The sequence below is a fragment of the Thamnophis sirtalis genome, unplaced genomic scaffold (assembly GCF_051295495.1).
Source record: "Thamnophis sirtalis isolate CommonGarterSnake01/CBP01778 unplaced genomic scaffold, rThaSir2_p1.2 scaffold_2, whole genome shotgun sequence".
In the NCBI taxonomy this organism is placed as follows: Eukaryota; Metazoa; Chordata; class Lepidosauria; order Squamata; family Natricidae; genus Thamnophis; species Thamnophis sirtalis.
This window is the reverse complement of record NW_028261382.1, coordinates 131,529,745-131,548,660: the sequence shown is the minus strand read 5'-3', so window position 1 is coordinate 131,548,660 and position 18,916 is coordinate 131,529,745. Positions and strand designations below refer to the sequence as shown.

At 35.6% G+C, this 18,916-nt stretch overlaps 1 long non-coding RNA gene across 4 annotated transcripts in view; it reads left to right on the top strand.

Moving 5' to 3' along the window:
- The window catches only part of LOC106537873 (uncharacterized), a 191,634-nt gene that overhangs the window by 95,551 nt on the left and 77,167 nt on the right, over positions 1–18,916 (top strand). For all 4 annotated transcript variants that reach the window (XR_015695621.1, XR_015695619.1, XR_015695618.1 and 1 more), the window contains exon 2: positions 18,091–18,152. This is a non-coding gene — a long non-coding RNA (uncharacterized LOC106537873). The remainder of the gene's footprint in view (positions 1–18,090; positions 18,153–18,916) is intronic.

Sequence of the window (18,916 nt, the reverse complement as noted above, 5' to 3'; positions counted from 1 at the left end):
AACTTAGCAAACTTAAATTTCTGAATGTTTCTTCCAAATAACTAACTTTCACAGTCCCGTTCTCTGTAGTGGCTAGTAGTGATTTTGTGTTATACCAGTATCAGGATGCTCCAGGTCATGGCTTCGCCCCTCGATAAATTTAACCCAGTATATTTTACTAAAATAAAATAAGGGCAAGTTTGAGTCTCATAGGAAAAGCAGAGTATAAATTCAATAAATACATCTATTCTGAAGGAAGCCTCATTGAGCACCTTGGCATTTATTTTTGGGTAAGCCTGGATAGCATTATAGCCTTAAAGGTTTTGCTAATTTATTGTGACTAGTCCAGAGAAATGTCTATGCTGACAGCCAAGTGACATTTCCTAACATATCTGACAATGTCAGAGATTGTCTCCTCTACTATTTTTCATGAAAGAGTAAGTGCCAAATTAGACATGTTAAATCCGGGTTGAGCACTCAGTGCCAGATTAAGCCTTAGGGAGCTGCCACTGCCAACTCATGCATGCATTCACATACTCTCTACACATATTCTTATTTTCAACCTTCCACATTGGTACAGCAGTCCTTTTTTGATAGGACAAGCAGTTTAGTTGCAGCAGAATGTGAATGAATCTATTCATTTGAACAAAGTCTCCCATTTCATAAGGTGGCAAAATGAAGGGTGAACTAAGGAGCTGGACTAAGCAACGAAATCATGGATATCATAACATAGAACATGCTTTCAAACTGCTAGGTGGGCAGAAGCTGATGAGGGTTCAGCCCGCCACGCAATGCTAGTTGAACCTTGATAATAGCTCTCTCTCCTGTCTTCCAAGGCCATTCCCTATGTCCTCTGCATTATTGGAACTATTACAGTTTAATAACAAAATCCTGGGTTCCAAGATCACCGCAGATGGGGACTGCAGCCAAAAAATTAAAAGTTGCTTGCTCCTGGGGAGGAAAGCTATGGCAAATCTAGACATCATACTAAAAATCAGAGACATTACCCTGCCAACAAAAGTGCGTATAGTCAAGGCTATGGTTTTTCCAGTTGCAATGTATGGCTGTGAAAGTTGGACCATAAGGAAGGCTTAGCGCCAAAGAATTGAGGATTTGAACTATGGTGCTGGAGAAGACTTCTGTGAGTCCTTTGGACTGCAAGGCTATCAAACCGGTCAGTCCTAGAGGAGATCAACCCTGACTGCTCTTTAGAAGGCCAGATCCTGAAGATGAAATTCAAATACTTTGACCACCTAAGGAAAAGGAAGAACTCCCTGGAGAAGAGCCTGATGCTGAGAAAGATTGAGGGCAAAAGAGGAAGGGGACAACAGAGAATGAGGTGGCTTGATGGAGTCACTGAAGCAATCAGCGTGAGTTTAAATGGACTCCGGGGGATGGTAGAGGACAGGAAGGCCTGGAGGAATGCTGTCCATGGGGTCGCGATGGGTTGGAGAGACTTTGCAACTAACAACAACAAAGAGAATCTCTTCTAATCAAGAAAACTTTGGGTGGAGTAGCCCTAACTTTCTTTCTTGCTTATTCTTCCTTTTGAGAGCTAAATTGGTATTCATATGACTGCTCTTGCAGAAAACATTTGCATTTCTTTTTCAAATTTTCTATGCACTTTTATACATATAATTATGTCAAACCCTAATGCGTGCATTTATTTACATACAAGTAAATGTACATTTATATATAATTTCTTAGTTTAGATGAGGAAATGATCTAAGATACATCATGATGTCATGTTTCCAGCCCCATCTATTCATATTGGCATCACATTGGTGCATACATATATGTAAGAGGTAGAGTTTGTGTTATGGAGTTATGATGCTTCTTCACGTTCTCCTGGCTTTACATAATGCAATCAAAATTTTAGTGGGAAATATTCTAAGATAAATATTAAAAGTATTCCCCCTTGTAATTGGCCAAGTTATAGTTTGTGTGCAACAAAATTAGCTATAATTCTGTTAGAATCTGGGATAGAAAAGTTAATATTGTTGGTGAAGAAACAGGCCTTTTAATTTTCAAGTCTTTGCTCCAAATATGGTGTGAAATATTTATGAAAGTGATATTTCTCCTTTATTTTCATTTTGTTTGCATTAATGGAAATAGTACCTGTTGTATAAATGATCATTCTTCTCTTACGGATTTGAAACAGGATTGAAGCAGTGAGGTGTTATAGTAATGGGATACAAATGGTAACTGTTTTATAAATTATTCAGATTTTCATTTTTCAACAATGACAAATTGCCATTTGTATCAAAATGTGCTTTAATGTATGCTCTAAGTATATATTTAATCACAAAATGTGGCAAAATATTACAAAATACTGCGAAACAGCTGAGAACTACTGAGATGAAAGAAGGAGTTGGCCTTCAGTAGATAGCAAAAGATTTGCCCCCCTTCGGTATGGTCTTTTTTATGTGTAGGGTTTTAAAGCACTTTGATCTTAGAGATATTCTGAAGGTTGTAGGTGGTGCAGTGATTAGAATGCAATATTGTAGGCTAACTCTGCCCACTGCCAGGAATTCAATCCTGACCAGCTCAAGAGTGACTCAACCTTCCATTCTTATGAGATCGGTAAAATGTGGACCCAAATTGTTGGGGGCAATATGCTGACATTGTAAACCACCCAGAGACTGCTGTAAAGCACTATGAAGTGATATATAAGTCTTAATGTTATTGCTAAGTGCTATTACTAAGTGCTAATCGCTGATGGTGCCAGGGCTGGGACTGAATAATACGATAGGAAATTATATACATAATTATCATAATTATTAACTATAATTTTATAGACTATAAACTGAGATAAAAACTGAGATGGCAATATTTAATAGCAGACTACTGCAACTGGAAGGAGATTGTACAAGGCAATTAACTAGGTACCTTCTGATATGATTCTGTGAATTCAGGTTGCTAATTTCTTAAACTGGATCAGCTCTCTTGATCTTTAAAAAGAAAAGAAAAATACAACTATATTATTAGAGAATATACAAGGAACACTCCATTAAATAGGGCTTTAGCAGGTAATTAGGAAATGGGAACATTGAAGATTAGTAAAAAATATAATGGAGATGTTTAAGCCTTAACATTTTTCTATCACATTCTTTCCTTCCACCTGAATGGCTTCTTTCAACAGCTAGCTCTATTGTAGGACTAAGCTGGAAAACATCTCATTAAAGATGGCTGAGAACCATTTGTGACCCAAAGTTGCTAAATTGGGAGGAGTTAAGCACTGCTTCTTCTTGGCAAACCCTCCCTTTCCAGCTCCATTATTATGGAAACATGGTGGTACAAAACATTTTGATAGGCATCCTTGGATTTTCATACTGATATTTCACACTAGAAGTTTTATAAACTGGGATTAAGTATGGTGGGATATGTTTCCATACATTTGTAAGAGCCCTGACAGGGGAAAACTGCTGTGGAGTTGGGATTCTCTGAAAAGGTCTATCTCCAGTAAAATTTCCTACTATTTGTTGATATAACTTGTTATTATTTGGCCTGTTGATTAATTATTTAGAAATTTGATCTGGATCTTTTTTTTGTGTGTGATTGCAAGGCATACTTAACATGTTCAGAACCAATTCAGGGCCGCAGTGGATATGGTTATAGCGCACTTCTGGGTAAATCAAGATTTTAAGGGGAATTTGGAAGCTTTTAAAAAATAATTTAAAAAAGTTTATTTTAATAGTTTCTACTTCAGATTGGCAAGTAGCTAACTGCTGTCAGTAAATTTAGGCAGGGTGATCCTAGTTGTAACAAAAGGAACTCCAGGATTTAAATTGTCATCCCTAATTTAAGTTATAGAGGAAGCTCTTTTTCTTTTAAAGCTGCTTCTATACAGATTACTATATTGAACTCAACCACTGGTCTTGTATAAAATGATGCTGTTGGAATTTTAAACACAGAAATGTAGAACAAATCGAGTAATCATGAAATGCTTCCATATAGCATTTTGTCTGTATCAAAAACTAAAATAATAAATAGAAAAATAAGATATACTTTATAAAACACAACATTCCTGCAGCATTGCCTGTTTTAAAATCCTCCAAAATTGAGATTCTTGACAGTCGCAAGGCATTCTGCAGGAAGCTTCTCTTGTCATAAAATATCACATTACAAACTAAACATCAGACTTGATAATGCTTCTCTTCCAAAGCATAATGCATATTCAGTAAATGTGGTCAGCAGTTTGCGGCAACATACAGACACCCTCCTGGGATTAATATTATTTCCAGAGTTGAAACCAATCAGTTGCAGCCTTATCCAACAGTCATTCCACATCACCCAGCCCTTTTAACTTTTCTTTTCCAACTGACCCTCAACATTCTATGGCTATCAAACATGCTCCACTGTCCCTGAACTGGTGTGTATCTGTAAATTACCTCTTTGAGTTTGTGGTGCATATTTTAAAATTATTTTTAATTTTTGCATATCTTGGACAACTGAAATCTCCTTGTTTCATGCTGGACTGTTATGACTGCTACGTTACTTCCTTAGTATCATTTATGCATGCATCCAATAATTATTTTCAGGGGTTAAATGTGTAGAAAGAATACGAAAATGCATGCAATAAAGACATCAAATCTGCATTATTACTTAAAAAAAAACCAAACATTTTCATGATTGCAGTGTTTCTTCTCAGGGAAAATTTATTTTGCATGAATCGTTAGCAGAACCTCTTCTAGGAAATGGAATATATCAAGAATATTTTTTCACAGATATAGTCTATCATTCTCAAAGAGTGTAACATTTAAAGCTTTAATGACTGCAAGATCACCAAGTCTATGTTTGTGAGTTTTAACCATTCTATGTAAACCATTCCTTATCATCAGAGAGTTATCTTTTGACATTGCAGTGAAATAGAACTATACAGTAAATAATGGATTGTGAAATGCAGCCAGGCTTGCAGAAAATAACTGTTTGAGGGATGGTGCATGAACAGAAAGCTGTAATTTTGACAGGTGGCAAGGTGTCGTGTCACCAAGCCCTTCTAAAGCCTCATATCTCATACCTATTGATTAATGGCTCTAATTAAGGAATGAAATCAAGCATGAGAAGACAGGGGATCGCTTTAGGTCCTTGTTTGGTAATTTTCTCTTCCTGCTATACAACTCATCCATCTAAATATCACTGTACTTTCATTTATTATAGCCGGATGATACCAAAAAGGAAGTTTAGGGGGTCCAATACTGAGCTGGAAATTCTAAAACTTGATTTGGTAAGAAGGAGATGAGAGGAGGATCAGAACGGTGGCAGACCTGCCGGCTTGCAAACATCTTTTTTTTTTAAAAAAAAAAAATCAAATCCATATAATTTATTATGTGCACAACGTAGAGAATAAATTCATATTTATTAGAGTAATTGGGAGTGACCCTTAAAGATACTGAGAAAGTTTGAGATTTATTCAAATCCGTTTCTCTTAAATCTAGTCTTTTCCCCCTTGGGGAAAAATATGCATTAAATAGTGTATGCACTTTTTAAGAAGAAGAATGGGAAAATGAGGTGAAATAGGAGGGCTTTGTTAGTAAGCCTAACAAATCAAGTTATATTAATGAATCTTGAATACTATCTGCCTTGCTGCTAGGATGTATTCTGCTTACTAACAAGACCCAAAGTCTGACATTACGCTCCACAGCTAAACAAGTCCCTGGGGGAGAAAAACGGCTACTTCCCCATGAATTATAATGCTAAAGCTCAAAATCCTTTGCAGGCATTTGCTACTCTGGCTAGCTGGAGAGAGCCACCATCTGGAATCTCAAATATACAAGGGAGAAATGTGCCTTTTTTTCCCTCCCACCCCACCCCAATAGGAAAAAAAACAATTGGAAACTAAAATATTAGAAAGGCAAAAAGATATGTACGTATCAAGTCCATTGGAATAGGGCAATTATAACAAATGTAAATAAAATAAAAATAAAATAAATATGAATATTTTCTGTTATTTAACAGGAACCTGTAAAGCTAGAAGTTTCTGTTTAACTTCAGAAGTATCTTATAATTGTGCAGATGTATTCCATTGTATACATTTAGATGATATATATAATATATAATTCACAAATGTTCTTGGGTCCAAATTCATAAAATAATATAACAAAACACTATTTTAAAATATGCAGCATACGCTTTATACTCAGGCTGAAAGCCAAAATCTGTTCCCCTCAGAATGATTGGAAGTCTTGACAGTTAAATGTTCAAAGCAAGCCATGTATGTAAAAGTTTAACTTGGTTTAATATCTTATGGATTGCATATATAGCTTTTTACTTTTTTGAGTGTTTATTTTTTACATGGAGAAATGCAAGCTTCCCTGAAGGGATAGATTATGGAGTAATATGTATGCTAAAAATAAGATTGTATAGAGAATCAAGATGAGGGAGTACTTAGAAATCTCACCGGCTCAGGGTTGACTCAGCCTTCCATCCTTCCGAGGTGGGTAAAATGAGGACCCAGATTGTTGGGGGCAATATGCTGACTCTCTGTAAACCGCTTAGAGAGGCCTGAAAGGCCTATGAAGCGGTATATAAGTCTACTGCTATTGCTATTGCTATTGCTATTTATCTCTGAGCAAAGTATTATTTTATCCAACTATCAAATTGTGCTTGACTTCTGGTGATAGTATGAACAAATAATCTCCACCAAGCCTGTTGTACTTCCTGGAACATTCCAATAATATTCCACCTCCTCGCCTATCTTATCCAGTATGTTCCTCTTCTACTTCCCTCAACCTTGTTACATTTTTAAGGCAGTGGGATAAATCATTTCTTTTATGAACACTGAATATGTCTGAAGATAACCATAAAACTTAGCTTTATCCAAAAGAACATTAAAAAGCGGACTTCAGTATATAGCTTCTACACCACAAAGTTGCTGCTAAATGATAAAACATCTGCACTATAAAAATACACATTTAACAACAGGAAATCTCCAAATAATGTAGAGAATCCTTTTCACATTTTCATGTTGTATAAAATGTTGAATAATAGGTCATCACTGGTGAATTTCCCATTGGTGATTGATTCTATAGGCAATATGTGTAGAAAAAGCAACACGTGATCAGTTAAGAAAGGAGTAATTGTGTAGCATTTTGGTAACAGAAAAGATTTTGAAAAGCAGAGTTCCCTTTCATTTATTTTAGATCCCCTAAGCTTCTTTTATTTCTCTTCATAAATTAATTTTCCCGATTATCTCATTTTTTATTTATTTTTAAGGGTTCCTTTTGAAAGATTAGAAATAATGATAAAATCATTGGTTACTGAAGCAGGACAACTATGAGTCCAGCTATGCACATTAGAAAGATGTTACACACTGCATACTTTTAATAATGATCATTTAGAAGATAATTTTAGCATCCACAAAAGAGAAAAATTGATTTTTGATGAGTTCTTATATGACCATATGTGGTATTAGTCCGTGTGAGGTATTGCTAGCAAGCTCATTGCTTTCAAAAATCAAAGTTAAATGGTTCATCTATCATCAGAATTTGTGTCTGGGAGACTTGTCTGAACATCAGTATGATTTATGGTTTGAATTGGAGGAGTCAACCATGCATGTTTCTTAGTTTATCGTTTTATGCTGTCTTCAATTAAATGTCTATAAACACAGTGATGGCTTTATGACACTGTCCATCAATAAATGCTATCAGTTTTTGCATAGAATATGTAATTTTCATGAAAATAATGACCTTTTGACTTCCAGGTGTCCTGTTGTGCACATGATATATTTTAAAATAAATAGAGTTTAATTTTTATTTTGGTTTCTGTTTGCACTTGTTCTATAGACTAATTAATATAGGAATTGTATTTTGTTTAATCCATTATGTTAGAATATCTAGATGGTCTTTTAAAATGAAATTATTAACTATGAATATCTTATGCTTACATTTCATAAAGGTACTTAAGAACTGTTGATATTTTTAATTGAGATAGAATAAATTATAAGTATTTTAGTGAATCTCAGTTTAGGGTTCCATTGTTTCAGTATGCTGAAGCCCTTACTAAAGGAAAAAAACACCTACATTAAAATTAAATTAAATCATACTGCAAAATGGATGAATGCAAGGAAAATAGAAGCTTTCATTTTCTTCAGAGACATTGAATAATGGTGTGTTCACTCTTCATATTTATGAACTACTCTATTGCATTTGCAGGGGCAACATATAGAGGTTGAACCATCTATCTGTGCAGCTGTGTTCTTCTAGAATTGCCGACAGCTATGCATTAAAAATAGCATTTCAGATCTTAAGGCATATATATTATAGAATATTTTAATGCATGTATTATACAACTGTTCTCTTTATTTATTTATTTATTTGTATAAATATTTCTATAAATAATTTATTTACTTTACTGAAATTTATTTGTTTTATTAGGTACCTGGTTAAAAGACCCCAGCAGGGTATTAATTAGAATGCCTTATGCATTGTGTTGCAAAAATGTATTACTCTCCTTTATTTTAGATGCATCTTAAATATCTGAATATGATATCTGTTAATATGTGAATGTGTGTGTGTGTGTGTGTGCGCGCGCACACACACACACACACACACACATATATATGATGGAGCTGTCATTGGCACCACTATATCTATCAACATTGCTGTCTTTTGATCTTTATTTATTACCATGATGTAGATGATAGATTGGTCATACTTGCCTGTCCATCTGGATCTAACAAGGATCTCACTCCAGTTATTTTTTTCTGTGAAATCTCCCATCTGGATCTGGGAGGGTCTACCCATACATTATGCAGATGTTCCTGTACACAATGTCAGTTACTTGGTTGTGCTGCTCAGGAGATGATGTTCCTTCCAGTATCTCACATGTTGCCACTATTAGTTAGATTATCTCTGAAGCCACTCTACCTAGCCTGCAATTCATATCTTGTCTAGTGTGATAGACCTCTGCTTCTGTGGCTCTATGCTTAGTGTCTGTTCCTGTGCTGCTATGATTGGGGCCTAGTATTGTCTTTTAGTCAAGCCTTTCCAGCCCCTGATAGAATTTCTGAATGTCAGTCATCTCAGCAGTCTGTCGATAGTATATTCCATACAAGGTCTTGTCTTGGCATGGCACTTTATCTGTTTGATCTTCCTCCCATGTTTGCTGCTGCTTCAGATATTCTGCTTAGCAGTTCATCTTTGGATGCCATCTTACTGATACACTCCCAAATGCTCAGGGTTTAGTGCATGACAGGAGCTTTGACACTCACCAGATCCCACCCGTCCTCTTTCCAGGTGGTTTGTAATCTTTGGGTGTTGGACTTCAGGTGGAAACCTTTCAGGACTTCACATCAGTAGCTTCCATATCCTCTTTTGACCACTCACTATATTGGCAGGGTATCTGATGACTGATAGGACACATGTGTTGATCACGTGGGTCTTGTTTTTCCCTCTTAGCTGGATTTTCAGGACCTGTCATTAGTTTAACAATTATTCTATGTTTCTATGTCTTCCTGTGGCTCTCTCTTTACCAGTTGCTACACTGAATTACAATTTCTGTTATCCACAGCCTGCATGGCTAATAGAAACATTAAAATGGCAATGTCTGATCTGAAAGGCAAAGAGTTTCCATCTTTTGAATCAGATTTTGTTTTATATTTGGCAAGTGTAAGCAATTGAATTGCAAAATGGATAATCACCAGAGGATTTTTCTTTTCTTTTCCCACCAGCCTTTATGTGCAGACTACATCCAAATTCCCCACCCACACTTGGTTATGTTATGTTCAAGGACTGAGACTAGTCATAAAGCAAAGCCCCAGTGATTACAATCCTGAAGAAATATCAGAAAAGCCTACTCATTTTGAGTTGAAGCACTCCCCTTAGATTATACATCAGGATCACACAACGGACAAGATACACTACTCCCCTCTGGCTCTGAGGAAAGACCTTTATAGAAAGCAACAGATTCCAAACCTTATCATTTCTTCTGTCCTCATTATCTAAGAGAATAGTTCATGGAGTGCTTAAAGAAAGGGAGTATTGACATTTTTAAAGCCACTACAGCACTTTTGGAGAGAGAGGTTTCCAGCAAATCTAATCTGGCATAGCTATAAATCCTATGAGTTGCTCCCTCCAGATTTGTGTTGGAGTAACGTATCTGCATTCCTAACTTGGAATTGCTCTCCATGGTCCTGAAATCAAAGTCTCTTGCTGACCTTGCTCAGTTCACTGCCTCTTCCTATGTTCCTTTGCCAGATCATAGTAATAGCTTAGATAACAGAGACCCCAGTGGACCAAGCAGGTTTCCTCCATCTTTACAGAAGTATCTTTTGTATCTCTGGCTTCTGAGTAGTAGCTCTTTTAAAAAAAGACATACAGAAAGGCAGCTTATCCTCTGCAGCAATGGACCATCCAACTGTAACATATATTATTAATTTAGTATAAGATTTATCCTTATAAAGAGTGGTATCCCTATTAGTAAAAATAGAAAAGTCTTCTATTCACTAATATGCTAAGAGAAGCAACATCATACTTGATCAGTAAGAGGAGGAAACACTAAAATTAGAATGTTCTTATTTATAATAGTTTTAACTGGACAGGATGACAGACACAAATATTAATTTGGGTTAGATTATCTTTCTATTATTATTGAAATTGTGGTAGTGATTTTAGACCACTCAATCTAATCTAGTCACAGGAATATACTTATAGGGAAAAATAGGAGAAACCACAGTGACACCACCTTATTTCCCTCTAACTAGATTAACTGATAACTAACTACACAGTTTTTTGTCACTTTAGAGGAGAAACATTCACACACAAGCCCACTCTAAACTTTAGACACTTTATCATATTCTAAGTGAAAACTATAACTTTTCCACTAAATGCAGGAAATTTTTTTTTTAAAAAAAATCTGGTATGCGATGTGCCCCAGGCACTAAGACTAGTATGTGTTATTGCATGCATTATAACTACTTTAAAGCATTATCAATTCCCTTTTCTGGTAAGCTCTCATTATGATACAAAGTGTCACTTTAGTTCAAGTCTTCCATTTCTTTATCATGAATTATGAAGGCAAACCAAAATATAGAAAGGACAATGTAAGACATGCTAGATAAATTACTAGTTGGATTGTGCTTAGAAATTCAAGCACACAAATGTGATATCACTCAGAGGGTATACCTTGGTATATCTTGATATGTAATGTAATGCAAACCATAAATGTTTATTTGAATTGATTAATGTTATTATGAATTCTCATCACATCTACACAATTCTGTAAAAAAAGTTTTGTATCAGTCTTTCTCCTGCTTGCCAGTCCTTACTGACAGTACAGTGTTATTTATGTCACACCATGCCAGTTTAGTGCAGTGGTTTAGGCATCAGACTAGAAACTGGGAGGCCAAGGGTTCTAATCACACCTTAAGCACAAAGCAGCTGGGTGATGTTCGACCAGTCACTTTCTCTCATACCTAGGAAGCTGGCATTGACAAACCACAAAAATCTTGCAAAGAAAACTGCAGGGACTTCAGTCTCATTCAGATCATTCTCTCCATGCATTATTTGAATGCATGGATGGGAGAATAAGATTACAAATGTTCCAGATTTCGACATTCCTTTGGGCAATGCCTTGCAGTATCCATGCATGTGGCAGAGTTCATGAAAGGAGCCTCTGTGCTTGTCCTAGTCAAGCATGCATATGCACGAATGAGTGTATGCCAGTGTGAGGATGTGTGGTCTGTCTCCCTTTATCCCTCACTGCATACAGTGAATGTATAGAAGAGAGCAAATTAACAAAGCTTGGAGTTAAAATATTCCCCAATGAGAACAGTGCCTCTTTAGTCTATGTATGTTTTTATTTCATGCTGATTCCCCCCCCCTCCAAAAAAAAACCTCAAGGCAGGAAAGGATATCCAAACACATTTGCACATTTCACAAACAATATGTTAGAGTTGAAACAAAGGCATGCTTGCTGATGAGCAGGAGTTGGAATAATGAAGGAAACTGGCCTAGTTCTTATGTGCCAAACTTTAGTTTGATAGCACTGTAATTGGAAGCATTTTTCAGGCGTATTGAATGCAGTTTATGGATGGAGTGAAGATTCTAACACATTGAATTTAGACAGTTTATTCTTAATTTTTAAAATGTAAACTATAATCCAAGTTAGTTTAAGAGCAGAGGAACAAGTGGATTATATCTATGACAGATCTATGTTTATGTATCTCCCTCAAGTTCCCCTGCTTGAATTACCTGTTTGGTTATTTAACTTGTTTGATCACAGCCAAAGTGCAGGTGGGCTGCACTTACCTTAACAATTGGTTCTCTGGTTATGAGCACACATGAGCCTCATCGGGGCTGAAACAGAGCTTCAAACAGGCAGGTGTGGTGTGGAACTCGGCTGGGCAGTGTAGGTGGGGAGAATGAGCCAGAAAGTTAGTTATAAATGGAAAGGATAATGCAGGGGCGGGTAAGTGGGCCAAGCCAGTGATCACAACTACTGGTTCACCCAAACTTGTTTGACTAGGCAGCCGCCCACCATTCATCACAACCCAACAAAATTATTTTATGTTGTCATGGGCTTTTTTGTTTGTTTTGCATATACCTAAGTCATTGGGAGCCAAGGGAGCCAACACAACTGCACAAGCTCTTAGGCAACACACATGAAAGCATTCAAAAGCTAGTACTCACTGTTCGCTACTCCACTCCTTCCTACTTCTACTATACCACTATACTATACCCACTTCTACTATCTCCTCTTACAGTTACCACTCCTTGTGAAACCTACTGCTGGAAATCAGTATCTTATTCTATCTGCTTTAGGTTGTTTCACAAATGACCCACATTCTTTCCCCTCCTCACATCACTACCACATGTAGCTCCCTCTTCCCTCAGTCTTTATAGTCAGTAATTGATGTGCTGACTAAGGAGGGGGCTTAAAGGACTGGACAATAGCAGCACAGCACAGATGTTGTAGGCAGCCTATCTTCTCACATCTGGATTGCTAATATGAAATAATAAAGTGAGTGCACTAATAAAATATAATTTAATATTTATTTTCATTAATATAGAGTGCAGTCCAAGTACCAAAATTTACTGCTATTTGTATCTTTTTTTGACATGCATTTATGCCAATTTACAAGATTCCAGGCCTTTTATTTTTGTACTCTTTTCCCCTAATTTTTTGGGAAGAAATATAGTAAAAAAAAGAGCATATCAGGTAAAAGTGACAAAAATGCTACCAAAATTCATTGCAAATCATTTTACTGCTGTGCTTAAACCTTGGGTACAAAATTGGATTAATTCAAACCCCAGAATGGCAAATTCTACTAAATGGGAACTTAATGCTAACTCCAATTAATTGATGTGTATCAGCTGGGAATGAAAAGCTGCAATCTCTATCTTTCCATGCTTGACTGACCTCTTTAAGTTACTTATTTTCACTTGAAAATGCCTTTAAAGTCAGTGTTGAAGTATTACAACGATAATGTATGAAAATTAGATTTAACGTTCAGTCAATATTTTTCATTACATATTCTGATTTCATCTGGATTGAATTCAGTGTCTCATTGTAAATAGAGCTGCTCATTCATTGTGCAGAATGGACTGAGATCCAATAGAGGTTTCAGCTGTGCAAAATATTGGGTGGTATTTTTTAGAGTTACCCTAAAAGCCACCTATTTGGGAAACCCTGGGAAGCAATGAGTAAATAATTTTCTTTCTTTAGTTGTGAAGGCTCTTCAGTGTAGGTTGTCCTCAGCTTATGACCATAATTGAGCATGGAATTACAGTTAAAATCATGGCAGTCATTAAGCAGATCACCACATGACCATGCCGGATTTTATGATGTTTTTTTGCAGCTGTCATAAAGCAAATGTGCAATTAAGCAAATAGTGCTATTCTTAAGGTAAATGTAGATGTAAAAGTCCCCCTCGCACATATGTGCTAGTCGTTCCTGACTCTAGGGGGTGGTGCTCATCTCCATTTCAAAGCTGAAGAGCCAGTGCTGTCCAAAGACGTCTCTGTGGCCAGCATAACTAAACACTGAAGGTGCACAGAACACTGTTATTTTCCCACCAAAGGTGATTCCTATTTTTATACTTGCATTTTTTACATGCTTTCGAACTTATGGGTTGGCAGAAGCTGGAACAAGTAACGGGAGTTCACTCCATTGTGCGACGCTAGGGATTCGAACCACTGAACTGCCGACCTTTCTGATTGACAAGCTCAGCACCTTAGCCACTGAGCCACCGCGTCCCATTAGTGCTATTCTTAAGCATCCACTATAAACATTAAATGAGTCTATTTTCCCCAAAGGAGAGAAAACTAGCAAAAGCCATGAATATGAACTGCTTGCCAAATGCCTCAAATGCAGTCATGTAAGGGGAAGGGTGGCCACTGAAAATTTGAAAATGGGTTGTAAGTGGCTCTTGGAAGGTCTTCATATTCATAACTTCATATGGGTGCTAAATAACTGTTCATCTAGTAAGGACTATCTGTAATTTTGTTCATGTATATTTGGATTTGAAGTATCTAGTTCCATAGATGAGTTGGAGCAAATATACTTCTTTCTAACTTTGAAAGAATCTGTGTATTTTTGGGTTTCCATCACTATATGTTAATTGTTGAATATTTCTGTCTTATTTAGAGAGGGGCAGGATGGCATGGAATGCAGAGATATTGGTTTTGTCTGAGCTTGGTTGTTTGCTTGTTGACATTTCAATACACAACACGTACACTGTATCTGCAAAGAAACAACCAAACTCAGAGATCACCAATAATTCTACAGTTCAACCCTGAATTACACATATTCTCTTCTGTTGGTCATAGAATGTTTTGCAATACTGAAACTGATTTCAAGAATGTAGAAAATATGTTTGGTATTTCAATATGGTATAGAAAACTGACATTTGGAACCAAAATAGTATAAGGTATCCTAAGGGTACATTTATAACCATATCTTTTCAGACACAAAAGATCTTAAGCCATAACAATTAAAAGTTTAGATACTTTAACAAAACAGCTAAAATTTACCTAATGAAGTTGATGATAATATTAAAATAGGACATCTCAATATATCTTTTTGACAAGTGTAAGAAAAAGAATATGATCTTGTTTGCAACCATGGTGTTATCCCATATGCATCAATAGCAAATATGTAAGTAAAAGGATGTAGAACTGGATTTTCAAAAATCATGAGGATGGTTTGAAAAATGTTGCTTTTATAAAGCTACTCAACTTCTCATGCTACTTTTCCATTATTTATTTTTATATACCTGGGTTCAGATACATTATTCAAAATTCCATTCTGTCATATACATACATAACACAAAAATCTTGGGCATATATCACTGGAATAACGAATATATTTTATTCAGCCAGCCTATTGGGCTTCTTTTAAGAAGAAGTCTGTGTAAATGTTCAGATTCGTAGAGCAGGACTGCACTTTAAAAGGAAGTGTAGGAGACTTTTATCTTACAACAAATCTGCATTTTATTTTTTAAAAATGAGAAAAGCTATAGATTTTCAGTAGCATGTGTAGGATTTGAGTATGTTACCTGGAGTATAGTACCAATGCAGAACTCATTACTTGTTTGTTAGATTTATATCTTGATTTTCCTTTGGGAAGCCAGCACATTGCCTCTAACTTTTTCCCACCAGGATATAATTGGGTAGGGCTTAGTTTGAACTACTACATCATGTAAGATGCCTTAGGTTGGAATTCCAAATCTCAGATATCCATGTTATAAATAGTTTTCCCACTTCTGCATAATAACTTTGTCAATCTTTCTCAAAGACTTAATTTTTGCTTGTTCATGTACAGAAAGAGACGAACATACATGCATGACTTGTTTCTATATGTCTTGTTTTTGAGCCAGCCTAATAAGCATACAGGTCTTTGAAAACTAAAGTATAGTTGAATAATTGTAGTTGCTTTGTCTATGATTAGAGACCAATTAAAGATAAAGTTCAATGTCAAATTTACTATATGTGTACAACCACACCTTTATATATAATGTGTTCTTACATATGTACAGGTGAGGCTTTATAGAACCTGGTGGAGTGAGTGAATCAGTTTTCTTCCAGTGCAAACTGCCAGCATTTCTGGTTGCCATAGTTACTTCACCTTTATGAATCTCTCTAATCTCTGAATTGTAATGATATTTTTTAAAAAATCTTTTTTTCAGATGAACACTACACAATTTAAAAATAGAGAATTTAGCAATAAGAGATAGCAGCAACAATAAGCAATTATTTTCCAGAAAAATTGAAAGCAAATCTTATATTTATTTAGAATTCAAAAATAGTCTTTCAATAGCCACAATAGCACATAGAACTATGGCTAAATAACACAGGTAGCGTGAGCCTCAGATCCCAAAAGACATGGAATATAGCAATACATAATATTTCTCCTCTCCCTCTCCCCTATTTTTTTAAGAAATAAAAATATATATTTAAAGATTCAATGTTTAAAATATTCAAAAAAAAATACACCAATATTTTTGAACAAATGACAAGAAAAAAGTAAACTAAAACTAAGTTATTTTCTAATAATTATAGTTATTCTACCTGAAGACTTTAGGTACTATCATTCCTCTGGAATTTCTAGACCACAGGTGTCAAACTCGATCATGTCATGTGATGTACGTGATGTATTGCAATTTTTTTGCCTTTGCGGAGAACCACCAGTTTGACAGGCCTGCTCTAGACCATCTTGCATCTCAGCTGTACCCTTAAGGAATGGCTTTCAAAGATGAATCAAACCATGAACTAAATTTTCCATTCTTCACCAATTGTCAGGCTTGCAGTCATATTAGTCATATTCCTTTTAGGATCTTTGGCCTGCCACACTCACTATTATTTTACTATGCTGTTTCATTAGTGGGGTAATTGGGAGGGGGAATAATAATGAGTAGAATGTGAATGTGTTGTTGTCAAAATAAAACATTCCTTTCTAGAAACCCAAAGTCATTCTTTGTCGTGGTACCTCCGCACCTGACCAGAAGTGCATGTGTGGAGATGCCAGCGTGGCAATGGAAGATTGGACCATGTGATGGACTTGTGGATGTGGGGATAAGCTCATGAACTTTCAACTGGATAGAAAACCCAGGAAGCTTTCAGATTCGAATTTTCCACAGATGTGCCAACATGTCTCTCTTAATAAATTGGAACTTAGAGCAATGCTTTGCCTTGGACACTGATTTAATTTTGGATGTATTTGGAATGCTGACACCAATCTCCAAATTATACCACATATAGCTAAAGCTTTTATCTTCAACTAGTTTTATCCACATTAATTGGATGCATTTTTACACATTAAGTAAAAAAGACAAGATATTTAACCCACCACACAGCAAAGTAGATGTTGATAACTTTTTCTTCAACTGTCCCATGTCTCACCTAAAATATATAAATTCTCAATATATATGCAATTGTTGTATAAAAAACAATGAAGAATTTTTTAAAAATTTTTTTGTCCCTTTAAGAGTTTAGAAAAATCTAGGGATTTAAATATATTTAAATCCATAAAATAAAATATGAAGAACTAGATTGCATTTTGAAGGAAATAATTATGCTCAAATATAATTATAAAATATTGAACAAATGCAATTATGTAACCAAATAATATTGAGGCTTCTTTATTAATCCATCAAATCAATAACAATATCTTTTTTTAGAACTTAGTAAGTTTAGATGGTGAGATTTCTTGAAGTTAATATACATTTTTGGAATCTAGAGGCTGTAAATTACTTCATTGCCTGCATGTATTACTGAAGAAAAAGCTTACTAGTCACATTAGTAAAAATAAAATTGCAATATTTACCCATGTTAATTAACGGAGCCTCAAAAATCTGTGGGCTCCCAAAGTTAAGATGATCCAAAGAGAAGAGCCATGATTTTTCAATTAAATCTAAGTTACTCTTGTCCTGAAGTTAAAAAAGGAAGAAATCTGATTTGATTATTATGTAGAAAGCAGGGGTTGTAGACTATTGTAAATGGATAACATATGTTATTGCTACAGTTACCTAATGTGCTTTGTACCAAAACTGGTATAAACATAAACATACTTGCATTTCTTATCATAAGAAAATCATTGGAGGTTGGGTGATATCAAAACAAACAAATAAATAATTCATTTGTGCATTAATTACCCTCATGTTCTTTCCTTCAGGAGTAAGAAGTAATAAGGAAATGGAAGAAAAGAGCAAGAATTAATAAGCCAAAGAATTTAAGGTAAGGTAATACAAATAAAATTTTTGAGCAGCTTAGTTGTCTAGAGATGAAGATGCTTGCCTCCCACTTGGAAAGTTGAGTGTTCAATCCTAGACAGCAACAGATGTTTCTCTATCAGGGCCCTAAGAGAAGATATCTGCTGTGAACTCCACGTAGATGTCAGGAAGGGCATCCAACCAGTAAACACTCAGCTCCATTCAATCCCGATGAAAGGGATCACAGGGTTGATAAAAGGAAAAACAAGTTAAAATTATGGACTATATTTCTTCATATCGTTCCAACCTTGCAAGCTCTTCTTGCTTCCATAAAGTATGTACATCTCTTGAGCCTTTTCTTTAAACTTTTTACTTCTCTCATTTTGGAGATCTCATCTGTTCTCTCCAATTATGAATTTCTCAATCTTCCCTTTGTTCTCAAAACATTCTCTGTTTCTTTATATATTTATGTAGCACTTCAATCCATACAATATTCATTCACTCTGACCACATTATCTCAGTAACCTTTTTCATAGTATCTGTTCACTTCTGTATTCACTTCACATTCATTCAGCATCCATTCATCCTTGACCTTATCTATTCTTGTTTTTAACACTCACCATTCCTAAGTAACCCACTGCTTTCCACTTACTTTTATATTTCTCCTGACTTTTCTAGTTCCCATTTCCTTATAACAAAGTGGTCAGAAAGACACTCTTGTACATAGCTATTTTCACTTTTTGCAGTAAACATAGATTCTTCTCAATAGGCACACTTCTCCCCCGCCCC